This window comes from Ictidomys tridecemlineatus, unplaced genomic scaffold, assembly GCF_052094955.1.
Source record: "Ictidomys tridecemlineatus isolate mIctTri1 unplaced genomic scaffold, mIctTri1.hap1 Scaffold_737, whole genome shotgun sequence".
In the NCBI taxonomy this organism is placed as follows: Eukaryota; Metazoa; Chordata; class Mammalia; order Rodentia; family Sciuridae; genus Ictidomys; species Ictidomys tridecemlineatus.
This window is the reverse complement of record NW_027525337.1, coordinates 179,731-196,713: the sequence shown is the minus strand read 5'-3', so window position 1 is coordinate 196,713 and position 16,983 is coordinate 179,731. Positions and strand designations below refer to the sequence as shown.

General features: G+C 34.7%; 1 protein-coding gene across 5 annotated transcripts in view; it reads right to left on the bottom strand.

Moving 5' to 3' along the window:
• The window catches only part of LOC144374545 (biotin--protein ligase-like), a 62,061-nt gene continuing 45,078 nt past the window's right edge, over positions 1 to 16,983 (bottom strand). For 3 of the 5 annotated variants that reach the window (XR_013433911.1, XR_013433913.1, XR_013433912.1), the window contains 4 exons: positions 8,133 to 8,283; positions 2,750 to 2,959; positions 194 to 368; positions 1 to 98 (listed from right to left, as the gene is read on the bottom strand). The gene's annotated coding sequence lies outside the window, so the exon portion shown is untranslated. Of the gene's footprint in view, positions 99 to 193; positions 369 to 2,749; positions 2,960 to 6,137; positions 6,280 to 8,132; positions 8,284 to 16,983 lie in introns of all 5 variants that reach the window. The other 2 variants (XR_013433914.1, XR_013433915.1) reach the window with 2 other exon arrangements.

Here is a 16,983-nt window from a genome sequence, read left to right as displayed (position 1 = left end):
GCATGGAAATGCTTGCTTGTGTGACGTTGAGATAAATGTCACACTGCTGGTCCAGACCAAGGTAGCAGTCACTCATGAGATAGAGAGTGTAGATATACCTAGAATAAGAAAGCAGAACAAAAATGTAAAACTGGTTTCCTAATCAGAGTCACACTTAATTCTTTTATAACTTTGGTGGTAAGATTCTGCTTACCTTCTGGGTATTTCAGTGGTGAAAAAAGAAAGGGAAGCAATGTGATGATTTCGAACATATCCTACTTGTCTTAAAGCAAGAAGTTCTCTCTTGTCCACTTCTCCAATATCAAGAACCATCCTTCATCTTTTGATTTGGGAAATCAAGGGGTAACTGCAGAGCTCTCTTGCTTTCCCTATAAACCACAGAAAAAGATAAACTATTGACTACATCTACACTTTTCACATGGTTTGGAGGTGGTTAAAAGGCACTGCTCGGGGCTAAAATTGTGGCTCAGCAGTAGATCGCTCGTCTAGCTTGTGCAGGGCCCTGGGTTTGATCCTCAGCACCACATAAAAATAAATAGATACAATAAAGATATTGTGTCCAATTACAACTAAAAAAAAGGCACTAGGGTCTTACCAGAAGGCCATAAGAAAAAGAGTTCAGCACTTCCATCTGGGATGTCTTTAATTCCCTTCCTTTGTGGTGATTGATATGTTTTTGTATGTTTCTTCAGGGCATACAGAAAACCCTTTGAGCTACTACTACCAGAATATTTGGCTCAGAAAGAATAAAGCTCTGAATCCTGACATCAAATTAGTAAAATCTCAAGCCATTCCTCCAATTAACATTAATACCCCACTTATAGACAAACAAACAGAGATATAGCCATGTGAACCAAATCTTCCCAGTCTTATTTACAAAGAACTGATGCTTAGGAAAACAAACAAAAACCAGTCAAGACTAGACTGTGTAACTCAAGATAATAAGCATAATATCAGATCAATATCTTCTTTCCACCCAAGAATAAAATACACATAAAAAAGCACATAGTATATCAAAAGTTCCTTTCTTTGAGGAGTGAGGAACTATAAGTCATGCAATTTGTAACACACAGGAATCACCACAATTTAAGACTAGCACCAAAGTCGGAGCTGGGGTTGTAGCTCAATGGTAGAGCGCTTGCCTAGCTCGTGCAAGGCCGTGAGTTTGATTCTCAGCACCACATAAAAATAAGTAAATAAAATAAAGGCATTGTGTCCAACTATACCTAAAAAATATTTTTTAAAAAATTAAAAACAAAAGACTAGTACTAATGTAATGACAGAATCTGGAGTCTTTATCTTGGATCAACTTTTACAAAAACAAGGTTACTATAATGTGTCTTTAAGACAATGACTTTATGGCATAAAACATATTAATAATGACATGTTCCTATTGAGATTTCACTCTGTATTCCAAGGGGAGATGCTTCAGTTATAGCATTTTAAAACAGAGCCAGAGAGTAATATATAGTTCCATAGCAGTTAGGAATAACATCTACAATTTTTTTGAACATGATTACATCTAATTTTAAAGTAGATTTTGAAGGTTAAAAAAAAGAAATCTACCTTTGCTCCATGATTTTATCTTTATTATTATGATTTTTATAACTATTTATATGATTAGTTTATGATTATTACTATTTTTGGAAGCTGGAATTTAGTAAGTCATCTAGAAATGCTCATATTGAAGCTCTGAAATGCTAGAGGCCTATCAGTTCATGTTCGTATTGGCTGATATTTAGTATTAGAAATGAAATAAAGTGAGACCTGTACTGAAAGGACATTATAACAATACACATGACTATTCTATGAAAACAGAGAAGCTTACTCATCCCAGAGGGTTACTCTAGATATTAAAAACCCTGAATCCACTAGGATAAAAAGAAAAAAAATGGACAAATTCTTTCTTATTTTAATTACTATGGTATTAAAAACCAGTCAGCTCACACTATGTGTACTAATATTCTTAGAGGACTAAATAATTGATTTTGGTGTCAGAGGCTACAGAAAAGAGCATAGTAATTTAAAATAAAACTACTGTACATTTTTGGTCTGTATGAAATTGACAAAGCTCTCTCATGTGCATTATAATGAAGGAAGCAGCTAGATGTGGCAACTGAGTCTCAGAAAAGCTTAGCTTCTAATTCAAATTCAATAGAGCTAAGAAGGAAAGCTTCAATTTCATCTGCATCTGGCCTGATGTGTTTCCTATACCAAAGTGCCTCTAGTGCAGTACTTCTCAAACTTTAATGTCCTTAATAATCATGTGTACATGGGGGGACTGGGGATGGTAGAGCATTACCTAGTATGTGTGAGGCCACTGGATTCAATCCTAGGTACGAGAAAAAAACAAACCAAAACAAAAAGGATCAAGTGGGGCACCAAAAAGAGCTTCAGTTTTGCGAATCGCTCAGACCCTGAGATTCTGATTCAGTCATTCAGGAGTGGGGCCAAGAATCTATACTATAAAGGCACTCCAGGAAATTCTGCTAGACTGAGCGTGTAAACCACACTTTGAGAATAGTACTCCAGGCAATATATGACTATGTAAGGTGGATATTCTGGGGTTGAAAAATGGCACATGAGAACTGACTGACTACTGTCAAAGACTGACTCTTACTGGTTAAGGCCAGTTGAGAAAGCAGGATTCATGAATGACACGGACACATTAGTAATAGAAAAGATATGTGTGGTGGCACATGCTGGTAGTTGGTGCCAAATATTTGAGAATGGAGACCAAATACTATACCTTGTGGAACCCAAAGTGAACTCTCTGCAAGCTGACTTGGAGCACATACTCCTGATCAGCGTGCAATCTGATCCATTTGTTGTCATCTCGTTTGTCTGCAGTCAGAGTTGAGACAGAGAGTTCATTGTGTCCTTCAGCTAAGTCATCCCATGAGCCTTTAACACTTATGCCAACATCTATCACTGGCAAATGAGATAAAAAATTCCATGCCTAAAAAAAAGGAAAAACAACAAAAAATGTCACATGGAGTATTCAACTAAGAAATAGTGTAATTTTAGAAAAAAATCAAACTTTTAATTTTGAGATTAATTCTGAATTAGATGCAATTGAAAGAAATAATGGACATCTTTTGCATCGTTTACCCAGTATCATGCAATGGTGGCATTTTTCAATACCAGGATACTGACATTGACACAATCCACTGATTATTCAGGTTTCCCTAGTTTTTCTTGTACATAGGTGAATATATGTAGAACAGTGTTTTATAAAATCCTCTTTAAGTTTTTTTTATAAACCAAAAAATTATTATCTAAACTTTTAACTTATTATAAATGCCTCTTCATATTGAGTGGTTATTGACTATACTTAAAAAAGAGGGATTAAAAGTGTTTATTGCTATTTTTTTAAAGAGAAGCATCTATTTTAACGTTTATGTGACATTTAAGGTAGAAAACATTACTTAGCGATATAAAGGAAATCTGAAAATAAATCTGTGATGCAATTGTTAATGTCAGTATAATCCATTGACACTTGTTATATAACACAGGGAATCCTGTAAGACTAGGGTTCCTTGTAGAAACAAATAGGTTTTTTTTGGCGTTATCATGCTGAAAGTACCAGCTAAAATCACACATATTAAAAGAGTAGAAATATTTTACCAACTTTATTCTTGCCTTTTAAATTAAAAGATATTTGTGGGTAATCAGTATTCCAATAGTACATGCTTAACAATGCTGAATGAACAAATCAAGGAGTGAATCTTATATTCATGGAAAGTATATATAACACAATAAACTTTAGGACTAGGTAACTGTAACCTTTTTTTTTAACATTCACAATTATGTGGTAATGTAACTATTGGTCAAGACACCTTTTTTTAACATTTATTTATTTTTTAATTGTAGTTTGACTCAATATCTTTATTTATTTTCATGGGGTGCTGAGGATCGAACCCAGGGCCTCGCACATGCTAGGTGAACGCTCTACTGCTGAGCCACAACCTCAGCCCAAGACAAAATCTTAATAGCTGTTTTATCAGTTGTTACTTTCTAAGGTCATTTTATTTTATTTTATTTTATTTTTAAGAGAGAGAGAGAGAGAGAGAGAGAGAGAGAGAGAGAGAGAGAGAGAGAGAGAATTTTTTAATATTTTTTTTTTTTGTTCTTGGCGGACACAACATCTTTGTCGGTATGTGGTGCTGAGGATCGAACCCGGGCTGCACGCGAGCGTGCTACCGCTTGAGCCGCATCCCCAGCCCTAAGGTCATTTTAAAAGTTACACAATGAGTTTAATTTTAGTTTTCCTTTTAGTTCTTTTATATATGGTATGGATTTCCTTATAAGCTTTAATTTTCTGTTTGCTAAGACTTTAGTGTTGCTGGTATATGTAATTAAACGCAGTAGCCCTGATGAACCAAACTATCACTTAGGAATTAAAAAAAAATAAAGATAAAAAAATAGATCCAATGCAAAATTTCAATTCAACTCCAATCCTATAACTTGTCTTGTGAATTTGAAATTATGCCTACAACTAGACTTCTGAAATTGAAATTGTCAAGCTACAAAATGTACTTCAAGTACAAATGATGGTCTATCTCCTACTAGAACCAAAAATCACTGAGTTCAGAAGCTGCACCAATTAATGTTCTAATATTGGCCGACACAGAAAAGTGGTCGAGGGAACACTTAAATATACAATTTCTTCAAAACATTTAATTTTGTGAAACAAAGCAACTAACATTTACCACACAAAGCAGGACTTCATATGCTTTTATACTCATACCATTAAATTAGTCAACAATATGATGTTTTCTGATATTAGCAACTCACTGAGATTTTTCTTTACAAAGCTTCCAAATGTCTAACTGGCTTATATTTACATATGACATCTTTTTGTAGGACTTATTATTATGTTTTAACTTATAATGTGTACACATATATTTATTTGGTATATATGTATTTATGTATATAAAACATGAGCTTTTTAAAAGAAACTGCTAAGATATTTCAATACCAGCCAAACATATCTATCTGAGGATTAATCTTCATCTATTGAATCAAGTAAGAGCACTGCCATGCATACAATTATTTAATTAGCAGCCAAATCCTCTGCCAGTCAGCAACCGTTCCAGGCATACTGATGGGTAGGAGATGCAAATCTCACAGTTGTACTGCTTTTTCTCATTACTACTGCAATTAGCACTTAAATTGATGCTTTAAACATACTAATTTCTGGAATAATTCAGGATTTGTATGGGATCACCTCACTGCAAAGCCAACACCAGATTGCTCTGAAAATTAAAGAACTTTTGAGCCAAATAACCATCATCATATTAGACAGAGCCAATTTGCATTTGGTTTTAAAGATAACAGAATGGAAATTTATGCAAATAAGTTAGTAAGTTTACTTGTGAATTCTCCCTGAACTAATTATAACACATCTTGTTCAAAAAAAAGTTTTACTTGGAAAGAAAAAGAGACATGCTTTAAAAGTTTCTTTAATATGTGCACATACAAATCAATATAATTATGTTATAAATCCTGAACATTCACTTTGACACATTTAGGGTAAAACTGCTTAAGACTTAAAAGGCTAGAAAGCCAAGTATCTGGCATTGTTCATTTGGTTTTTGGCCTTCCAAAGATTGTTTAGATTTAACTTTCCTTATAAGTTACATAGTGAACAAATAAGGAGTTTATTTGAAAGAATCTCTTTGAATCTAGGAACAATAATGTAATTAAAATAAGAGTGGAACATAAATAATTGAAGGAATTAGATGAAAATATACCCTACCATAAAAGGGCAAAACTCCCTAGAAGAGATGGAGTAGGTTCCTGGGTAATGCAATCTGGTGATGTAAAGGCTAAATGGAGCCTTCCAAAGTGAGCTTGAAAGCCTTATACTGAACAAGTTCTCATAATGCCAGTAATGTTATTAATCACTATTACTATCATTTGTTCAATTATTATTCTATGTCAAGAACTATATAAAGCAGCTTACATAATACTATTTTGCTTAACTTTCACAAGAATGTCATAAGATATATATAATATTTCTATAGTTAGTAAATGACAAAGACAGAATTTTAACACAGGTGGGACTGACTTCAAGACACACACCCTAAGTTAGAAAACTCTTGGTACAACTTCACAGAGTAAGGCGGCCTTACCTGCTTTGTTTTGGTGGCCTGCAGCTCCTTCTCAAACATGGAGCTGAATATATGTTCTTTCCATACACAGGCATGAATCAGGGAGGCACTCAATGGAGGTTTGGCACCTACACATGAGCACTTTATAACTGGTTTCCATTTCCTTAGAAATTATATCAACACCAACAAAATAACTCTTTCAAAGCACAAGTAAGATTTCTGATAACATTGGTGTGTATAATATTAACAATTGTTAAAAAATTATCATATAACTCTTTATAGGCCATTATATTAAGTTTTAAATATTGGCTAACATTCTTTATATCAACCTAAGGCTGTATCACTATCATTATATGAAATCTGTAAACTGTAAATAATGTATCAGGTTCAGTAAATACATAAAAGAGTTCATATGAAGTGGATGTGTTTCTATAGGAAGCACCGATGTGAAACAATATTTCCATGGAGATAAAAGTGCTGATGTGAAACCCTGACATGATTTTGGTGAATGTGTGCAAGTGTCTACTATAATTACTTGAATAAAGTTTTTAAATTTTAAGTTTGGGGAGCACAGAATTTAAAGTACACTTTGGAGAATTTTGAGATAAGTTTAAGTTGTGCCAGATCACAGGAACACGAGCCACCTAAATGTTATGGTAAGAAGAAAATATAGTCGAAATTATATTAATATTGAATTTTTAAGGGTGATAAGAAAATTGGACCAAATCTCCTACACCCTCCAGCAGATTCCCTCATAGATGATTCTGTGTGAGGTTGTGCCTTTAATGTGCTTTCTATACTACTGAAATCCAACTCACATAACCTTCAGAACCTTACCAGCAGAGCTTCTGACAAGTTGTAGATATATCTACCTTCTCTCCCTGCCACCTGTTGCTGCTATGGCTCACTTTCTGAATGTGTCTGTTAGTTTCCAGGGACATCCTATGGTAGGGAATCAAGCATACCTGTCACCCTGTCACCCAGTACACTTGATTCAAATTAGGGATTTTTCTTAGGGGACCCCAGGTGTTCCTGAGGTTCTTGGTGGCATCTGCACTTGGATGGCTTAAATAACTGTGATCCTCATGCAGCTGACAAGAGGTAGAGGGTGCATGATGGCAAGCCAGACTATTTTGGTTATCTCCATAACTTTGAAATAACATTCTGGCTTCAAGGTATCTCAACTGCTGTGAAACATTGGTGTGAAAGGATATTTTCATTTAAACACTTTCAATCTAGCGTGTATACTGTAATGTTCTTTTCCTTGTTAAAACATTTGCAGCCATGTATGTGAGACCTAAGTGTTAAATTATTCGATACTATTACAAACTCAGTACAGATTATATCTTGAACTCCCATTACACCTGACTATCTAGTTTTGGACATTTCAGATCCATAATTTACTATTTTTTTTAAAAACATTTTCTTTTAGTTGTCATAGGACACATATCTTTATTTTATTTATTTATTTTTTTGTAGTTCTGAGGCTTGAACCCAGCACCTTGCATGTACTAGGTGAGCCCTACCCAGCCCCCCATGGTTTACTTTGGACAATGGATTTCAGATCCCTCAGTCTCTTCTACTTAACAGAAGCTGCCAATTTATCTTGGTTTTAGATCACAAAGCACCTTAATAATGTTTTCTTAAATAAAGCTGATAATGTATAGAAATAAATGCAGTTAAAATAGAAACATATTTAATATTGCAAAGGGAGAACACACAATTTAGGTAGGAGAAGGTTAAAATGAATTGTGGTTCAGCTTGGTACTGAGGGCAGGTCTCCTTGTGGTAAAGGGGCATTTTTACTCCAAAGAATCAATATTGTAGGCACCACATGAAATTCCAGTGTCTATATGTATTTTAATAAGGGAATTTTTGGGGATCTGGGGGTGTAGCTCAGTGGTACAGCCTAGCATGCATGAAGCCCTGGGTCTGATTCCCCAAAATACCCACTCCTCCCCCAAAAAATGCATTAAAAAACTTTTAAAAAATTACATTGCAAATTACAACAATTACCTGAAAAGGTGAAGATGGTGCTGTTCTATGTTTGGTAGGTAAGAAGAGAAGAATCTTTTAACCACCGGCCCTGGATCAACATCTGAATGAGATTGGTGGTATTCAGGGCAGTCACCAGCCAACCTTGGTTTGCAGCCACATCCAGCATTGCCTGAATAGGTAAATAGCACATGTTACAAGAACATCAAGGCATTCACCCTCTCCCATTGGAAATCTTACATTAGCTTTAACAAAACAAACAAAAACAAAAAAATCAATCATTTTATCACTAAATTAGTATTCATCCAAATAAAAACAGAATAAACTACAGTTGGATGGGGAGAGCAAAATGAATTTCCTGTAACATCCTACAAAAAGTCAAACCCTAAGCTAATTTTAAGAGTAAAAACTCATTGTACTTTGAAAACAAATATTTAATAATTCACTTTATCAAGAATACTAGTAGTTGCATTTCTTCTTTTTTAAAACAATTCTTTTTAGTTGTTGATGGACCTTTATTTTATTTATTTATTTATACACAGTGCTGAGAATTGAACCCAGTGCCTTATGCATGCTAGGTAAGTGCTCCACCACTAAGCTACAACTCCAGGCCCTTCACAGAGTCTTTTAAATTTGAATACTATTTATGATGGTAAGGAGAGAGAAGGTTTTCTTGTGAAACCCTCATTTTCCCCAAAGAGCAAGTTAAGAATAGAGTCTTGTTCTCAATGACAATAATACACCACATCCTAGGCAAAGGGGCAATTGCCAGTGGTATATGTGGAATGATGGAGAGCTATTCATATCAGTCTATACATTTAATCCAATGTTTTATGAACAAACAAAACGCTGCATTTGCTTGAGGCAAAACTAAACAGTGAAATCTTATTAGTTTAAACAGTGAAGTCTTAGAAGTTTACACAGGCAAAGCCATTTCAATTAAATTAGATTCTAGAGAATGCTGTCTTAAAGACACATAAGTTAATATTATGATCTTAGGCAGTTATTTCATACAGTTTTAAGACTCCACTCTCTTATTTTTGGATGTACCTAGCAAAGCATTACAATGATACTTTAATGGTAAATATCTCACTGACAGCAAAATATTTTAAAAATATTGAACAAAAATCTATTAATTTTGAAATAATTTTAAACTGTTCTAGTAAAATCAATTTCCTGTACTTCTAAAAATTTTGACAGAAACACATTCTTCTAAGTTGCAAATTTACAATTCTGTGTTTTCTAATTTACAAAAAGTAAACTATTTTAATAAATTTGGTTAAACTAACCTATGATCTCTTTATATACATTACAGGGAAATAGAATAAAGTTTTTGCATACCCTAATTAGTGTTAAAGGATGGTCAAAATGATTTTTAGTACCTGCTAACCTGCTAGTTATACATTATAAAGTCTGAATGTTGGTGTAATAAATATATGTGTCTTTATGTGCATGTATGACTGTGTGTACACATACGAATGTACATATTTATGAATCCAGAGAAGATATATTTATATTTTTTTACAAAGAAGAAAAATGCACTTTTTCTGTGAAGTATAGGAAACAAGCAGGTTATGATTAATATATGCTACATACAGAAAAAAGTAGTTCACTAGTTGTAACTCTTGAGACTTGCTAAGGGAAAAGGAAAAGAAAAATGAAAAATTATACCTAATTCAATATCATAACTTGTAATGTGGAGTAAGTATGGCAATTTTATGTGTGATTTTACATTACAACTTGACTGGAAATAAATTCCAGACCAAAAATTCACATACTAGGAGAGCTGGATGGATGAACCATATGTTTTTAACTTTGAAGTTTTGACGATAAAGTTGAAAGATTGCATAAAATTTATGAGACTTCCCCAGAATTTTTTATTTTATGATCCAGATGTGAAAATGTAAAAAAAAAAAGCAAAATAAGTGCTTATCATGTGGAGTAAATGAACGGCCATATCACAAATTGAAAAACTATTATCTTTTATTAGTTTACAGAAAAGTCAGGTGGGTAGATCAAGAATCCGGGATGATAAAAGGTTTTGAGGCTTGTGTGGTGAACCAAATACTATTCCCCTTTTCTCTCTGCTCACCCGGCCCTGGTGCTCCTGTTGTCTCCTCCCCACTACTTGATACTGATGCTCCTGTCTCTGCTGGAACATTATATAAATTTCCTTTATTCTCAATCTCATAAGTTTTCTTTAATTTGTACTTTATATTTTTTCAAATTGAATTTTTAAAGGGGTAAAACTGGTCATGTCATTCCCCTGCTTAAATTTCTTCAATGCCATCATTTGGTAAGGAGAATAAAACTAACATGTCTCTCTGCATTACAGATGGTCAACACCCCACTATCTATTTGGTCCTTGATTTATCTGGTCCTTACTTTTCTCTCTGGCCATCCCCTTACATAGAGCACTAGAAAATCACTGGTATTTTTTCACATTTACCCTTGCTTTTATTTATTTATTTTGTAAAACAAATATCATTCCTTTTGTTCACCTGAGAAATTCCTATTCATTCTTTGGGTCTAGCTTAAACACTACTGAAACATCACTGATTCTTTTTTTTTAAGAGAGAGAGAGAGAGAGAGAGAGAGAGAGAGAGAGAGAGAGAGAGAGAGAGAGAGAGAATTTTAATATTTATTTATTTATTTTTTAGTTTTCGTCGGACACAACATCTTTGTTTGCATGTGATGCTGAGGATCTAACCCGGGCTGCATGCATGCCAGGCGAGCACGCTACAGCTTGAGCCACATCCCCAGCCCTTCACTGATTCTTTCAGATGGATTTAGTCCTTTCTCTATGCCTTTGCTGCTTTTGAGGAATGCCATCATTATTATAGCATGACTTTTTGTTTACACATTTGTCCTTTGAACTATAGGTTCTTTGACAGCAAGAATCTGGGATTATTTTCTATAACTCCAGCCCTAGCAAAAAACACTCAAAAAATACCTGTTCTACTAAAGAACACTGGAAAGCCCATGGTACATGCTGATAATCCCAGTGGCTCAGGAGGCTGGGACAGGAGGATTTTAAGTTCAAAGCCAGCCTCAGTAATGTAATTAATGTCCTAAGCATCTTGGCAAGACCCTGTCTTAAAAAATAAAAAGGGCTGGGTATATGGCTCAGTGGTTAAGCACCCCTGGGTTTAATCCTCGGTAACAAACTAACAAACAAAAGAATATAGATTAAAAAATTATAAGAATTATAATAAATTCTGCCTAAGTTACTGTACAAAACAGAAGATAAAACACAAGTTTTGATGTCACACACACACACAGATTTGTATCCTAATTCTGTCTCATTTATAACTCAGGAAGATCACTTTACCCTACTGAACCTAAGCTTCTCACTAATAGAAGGGTACCATATTTCACCTCCACATGCTTTCTTTTCCAAGAAGCAAGATACTTGCAGCCCTGCCTGGCCTAAGTGGACAGAATGTCACATTCTTTAGCAAACTATCTGTTAACTGCCAGAGACCAGATTCTGAAACTTTGAGAGATTAAAAAAAAAGGTTCCTTCTAACCATAAAATCTGTAATCCAATTGGAACCGGTCAGCATGGGTGAAGGTGATCTGGAGTTGCTATGACAATGGAAACTTGAAAAATTCAAGAGGTGAACCTAGCTGGGAAGCCTGGCTCTTGCCCCTGGCAAGACCCCTTGCTATGACACTCCTAGGCCTTATATTCACTCCTTACATGTTAAACTGCCTGGTCCAGTTTGTTACATCATGCCTAAAAGCAACAAAACTAAAGATGGTCCAGACTTCTGAACAGAAAGACCTTAAATATCCAGCTTTATAAAGGTTGATGCCTCATATGATACAGACAGGCATCAGAGGGGGAAATGAAGAAGAAACATTGGTTTACATTACATTACATTATATTACTTTACAGTTTTGGTCTTTGTAAAAGTGTTACTTAATTACTCATCCCTGTAAGAGTGTAGTTTAGTGCTAGATTTTTTTTTTAATATAGCTCTTAGAAATGTAAGCTTACAGTTTTTGAGAAACTGCTGCCTGTGGTGAAGGTCACTTGTGATTTCGCTTGGAGGTATTTCACTGCATTCATTCTGCATCTGTGTACTACTTATTGAAGAATTCCTGTGCATGATTCTTGGTCACACAGTTCAGTAATTCAAACTCACCAATGTTGTAATGGTTAAAAGAAATGATATCAAATTTCCTACAACAGTTCCACATAACCTCAGCTCGGGGCCCAGAATTTCAGAGCACTAGCTCATCTGGGTACACCGGAATCATAAACCTGAGTTCTCTAACAACAATCCCCCCACAAAAAGGTATCATATTTCCTTTTAGGTGATGTATGAGGGTAAAATGAAATGTTCTACTTACTATATTAGTACCTAATATACTATGCTACAGAGTGGATACTAATGGACAAATGCATATTTTAAAGTTCCTCTATGATAAGATAAAGACATCCTAAATCAACCCATTCTTTCTAACAGAAATTTTCTTTGATCTTTTTGTTGTTGATTTCTACACTGGGCAGTAGTAGATGGGCAAAGGAGATGCATGGGATGGAAAGTACAGGTCCATCAAAAGAGGTGTGCAGTTATAGGAAAGCCAGGAGAGAAGGTCAAAATCTGATCCTGCAACTTAGGTCACACTGGAAGGTGTGGGCCTTCTCAATTCAGTAGGCAAGTTTATTTTACTCTTCAGAAGTGTGTTAACTAATAGGAGGTAAGGATGGGGGTGGTCTAGGTAAACAAGCTGGGGGATTCTGGTAGTATGTACCTTTATATGACTGAGCCTAGAAGAACTGACTCTATCGCCTTATCTTTATAGTAGTCTGTCTGGAAGATAAGGTCTAATATGCTCCTCTCCAGAGTCTGGCTTTGGCTACAGTGGAGAATATGGCTTAGTTTCCATGTTACCTTGAAGTCCTTTACAGTGATGCAAGGCTTAACAATAAAAGGCTTCTTCAGTACGTTGAGAAAGAACCCTGGACAATTTTTAGCAACTTTACATTAATATTAGGTAGATACTGAATCCCCTTTCACCTCTTATCCACTTTCTCCTTGGCACACAATCTATCAAAGAATAATTCTGAGTACAGGGGGAAAATACATGGGGCTCACTGCATAAGACCTTCTACCACAATGGCACCAATTTCAATTGATTGCTGATTCAAAACAATTTCTCATATCCAGTCATGGCAGAGTGGAAATGTGATTTCTAGTACACTATGCATTTATAAAATTACAATGTAACCAAAGAAAACCTTTATCCTTATTACTAGAAGCAGTGGGGCAATTGCCATTTGCTGATGAGGGGTGGGTTGAAAAGGAGGCGATGAGTTTGGTCTTGAACACATTTTAACTAGAGTGCTACTATGAAGCCAGGTAAGAAGTTAAGGTGAAAATGAGCTGTGGAGAAAGTAGAGACTGGAGCTCTGGACTCTGAAATCCTGTCAAAGAGTTATATGAGCCACCCTGTCTGTGGCAGAAGTAGAGAGAGTAGAATTGAGGTTACCAGGAGATCTGGAAAGACAGAAAAGAATAATGGAGGAGGATATCTAAGGATTCTCAAGGCCAAGAACAGACATTTGTTAAGTGTCTACTATTTGCCAAAAATTCTGAAAAATGTTTTATGTAAGATACTGAATTTAAGCCTATTTCACAGATGGAGAAATTGTGGCTAAAAGAGGTAAAGAAACATGTCTAAGCCTGCATAATTCTAGTAAGTGGGATTCAAATACAATCCAAATGATTTACTTTAACAACATTGTGGGTAATATGGAAGGTGTGTAGAATTTAAATGGGGTTATAAACTAGAATTACAGATTTTATGAGAAATGGGTATAGCTGTAACAATGAAACTTTGAGAAGTTTTCCTGACAACACACTGTATTTAAAGTGAATATAGTCAGTAATCCCTTGGTATATAAGAGGGATTGGTTGTAGAACCCTGGCAGATACCAAAATTTTTAGATGGTAAATCTCTTACTTAAAGTGGAGAATTTGTATGTATCTTCCTGTATGCTTTAAATTCTCTCTAGATAACTTACAATACCAAATAAAATGTAAACATTATGCAATTAGATGTTATACTGAATTGTTTAGGAAATATGATGAGAAAAATATGCTGTACATATTCAATACAGATACAATTTCTTTCCTTTACATTTTTAATGTACCATTGATTGAACCTGCAGATATGGAATTGAAGAAAATGGAAGGCCAACTTTTTAAATTTTGGATAAAGTGTAAACAATAGTATGATTCATGAATATCTGACACTGATTTGAAGGTGGTGTGTGGTACAATTCAGAGAGACTCAGAATGACAGTTTCAAGTTCCGTGCCTCTAATTTTACTATGAAACCTTGGGAAAATCCCTTAACTCCTGGTATTTATTTTCCTCATCTGAAAAATATTATTTGATTACGTACTTTTTAAGGTTTGTCTTCTGTCCAAGCTTTACTCTTTCAGTGATTAAATACTAATACACTCATAGTATGTAATTATTTGTTTTTATGAAGTTTGCTTTTTATCATTTTAGGTGGGCAATAAGATTCTTAAGGTCAGAGGAAGATTATACTAAATACAAAATAAGCTGTATGGAGAAAAAACCCTCCTGAGTTCAGAAGATGAGGGTTTCTGAGGTCCAGAAACTGATGATACTGATGCCAGAGGCTTTCAGTAATCTCTGTAAATTGGAGGTGATATCTTATGCTGTGAGAAAGAAAAATGCTGGGAATAATTACTGGTAGGATGAAAGATGTGGAAAACAACAAAACAAAATTATAGCTGCTGTGAGCTTCAATGACTCTGTACTAGCAAAAATTAGCAGTGCCCTGTGGTTGTTTACAGCAATTATGAATAACTTGGGTGTGAAAGCAGAGAATTCAGGTGTTACCCAAGGAGGTAAGATCTTTTAGGGAATTCTGGCATTATTGTTAAAATGGCTAACTCTGGGACTGATGCTATTTAGGTGGCAATCGAGGTTTTAATGGGACTGAGGAATAAACTGAGGGATCAGGAAGGAGAGAAGATATCCCAGGTCATAGTATCACAAATGTTTAGTCAAGTTGATTGACAAAAATGGTGCAGCCAAAGAGGTGACTTGGAAGATGATATCACAAAGGTGGAGGTTGAAGTGGTTTGGATATAACAGCAATAAGAGTAAAGGAGTTTGGGATGCATACCATTATGATATTCATAAGGTTATTTGTTTAAGCTTCTGTGATGGAACCAAAGATGGAGAGCTGAAGGCTATTAACTGGTGCTTAAGGAAGGTGGGGAAAGAGATCTAGAGATTGGGAGACACTTGAAAACAAATCTTATGTACAATGAAAATTAAAAACAACATAGATGGAAGAAGCAGGAATCTGAGAAGGAAGTGGTTGGAGAGACCCAGGGAGGTCTACTCTTACTGTGGAAAGTAAAAGAATCAGCCAACTCAAGAGTTTCAGAGAGAAAGGTGAAATGAAGATGGTGTGTGTATCTGCTTCTATTTCAGCAAGAGAACAAGAGAAGGGAGGAGAGAAAGAAGGATAATGTGAAAGGAGGAGGCAAAAAATAAAAAGAGACAATATACTCTTGCTAGAACTCCTCCCCATATAGGAAGTCCAAGAGCTTCTGAAGTACTTGGTTATATACAAGGGTAAAGCCAAACAAAACAGCAATGGAAAAAAAAAAACAAACAAGAAGACAAGGCTTAAAACAGTGAGAACTTAGAAAATGAACAATCTCTAGAAGGAAATGTTTTGGGTGTGAGATTCCTAAAGTCAAGGTGTGCTTTTTGACTTAGATACATTTCATGTCCTCAACATTTATTTTGAATCCATTTCAAGAATTCCCTAAGTTCATCAAACTTGATCTTAGCATTTAAATTCAACCACAGTTTTATAGTGCTGGAACTATTTTTGCATGTCAGATTTATTCAAATCTACTGATATTTTTCTTCTTATCTTCTGAGATTGCCAATTATGCTTTAAACAGCTAATACTTAAAGTTTGACAATATCTCTATATTTTATAGCAAGTATTATGAATCTCATGCAATTATTGTGAAAAGATTCAAATGGTGAATTATATAAAGTCCAGACTGTGTAGACAGTATGTATATATAATATAATGAAAATATTTGTACAGTAATATATAGTATAAAACACTTTCACAAATGGCTATCATTTAATCCATAACAATACCAACTATGAGGCAGGCATCAGTATTACCTGCTTTCCACAGACAGGGAAACTGAAACTCACTATGTCATTCCTCTGGTTAAAAAAAAATGGGATGGAGTTAAGGATTTCTCTCAGATCTACGCTCATTGCACAATAACCCATTACTTCTGCTGACTTGCACCCTGTCTTGTTTCAAAAGGATTTGAGATGGCTTACATCTGATTCTCTTTTGTTTACATAGCTGAAATTACAAACTGCAGATAAAATTATGTGTTTATTTAATTATTATCTCTGCAAGTGAATTTAAAACTTATGTTAACATAAATTTTAAACACATAAAATTTAAAAATTAATTTTAATCTACCATTGGTTATAACTACATCTGAATATTTGATCTTTAGGCATTTACCTTTTTGACACACCTGAATTCTTTAGTTAAATAATTCAAGGGTAGAATAGAAAAATTGAGTACTGTGATCAAATTAAGTCAGCTTCTTTGTAAGATAACTGAATCACTGACCTAGGCTATTAAAAGAAAAAATGATATCATTAGAAGAAAAATGATACCATAAAAAGGTATATTAATATATCTGGCTCTAAGATTTTTTTTTAAAGAGAAGAGTGAGAGAGGGGGACAGAGAGAGAGAATTTTAACATTTATTTATTTTTTCTTAGTTCTCGGCAGACACAACATCTTTGTTGGTATGTGGTGC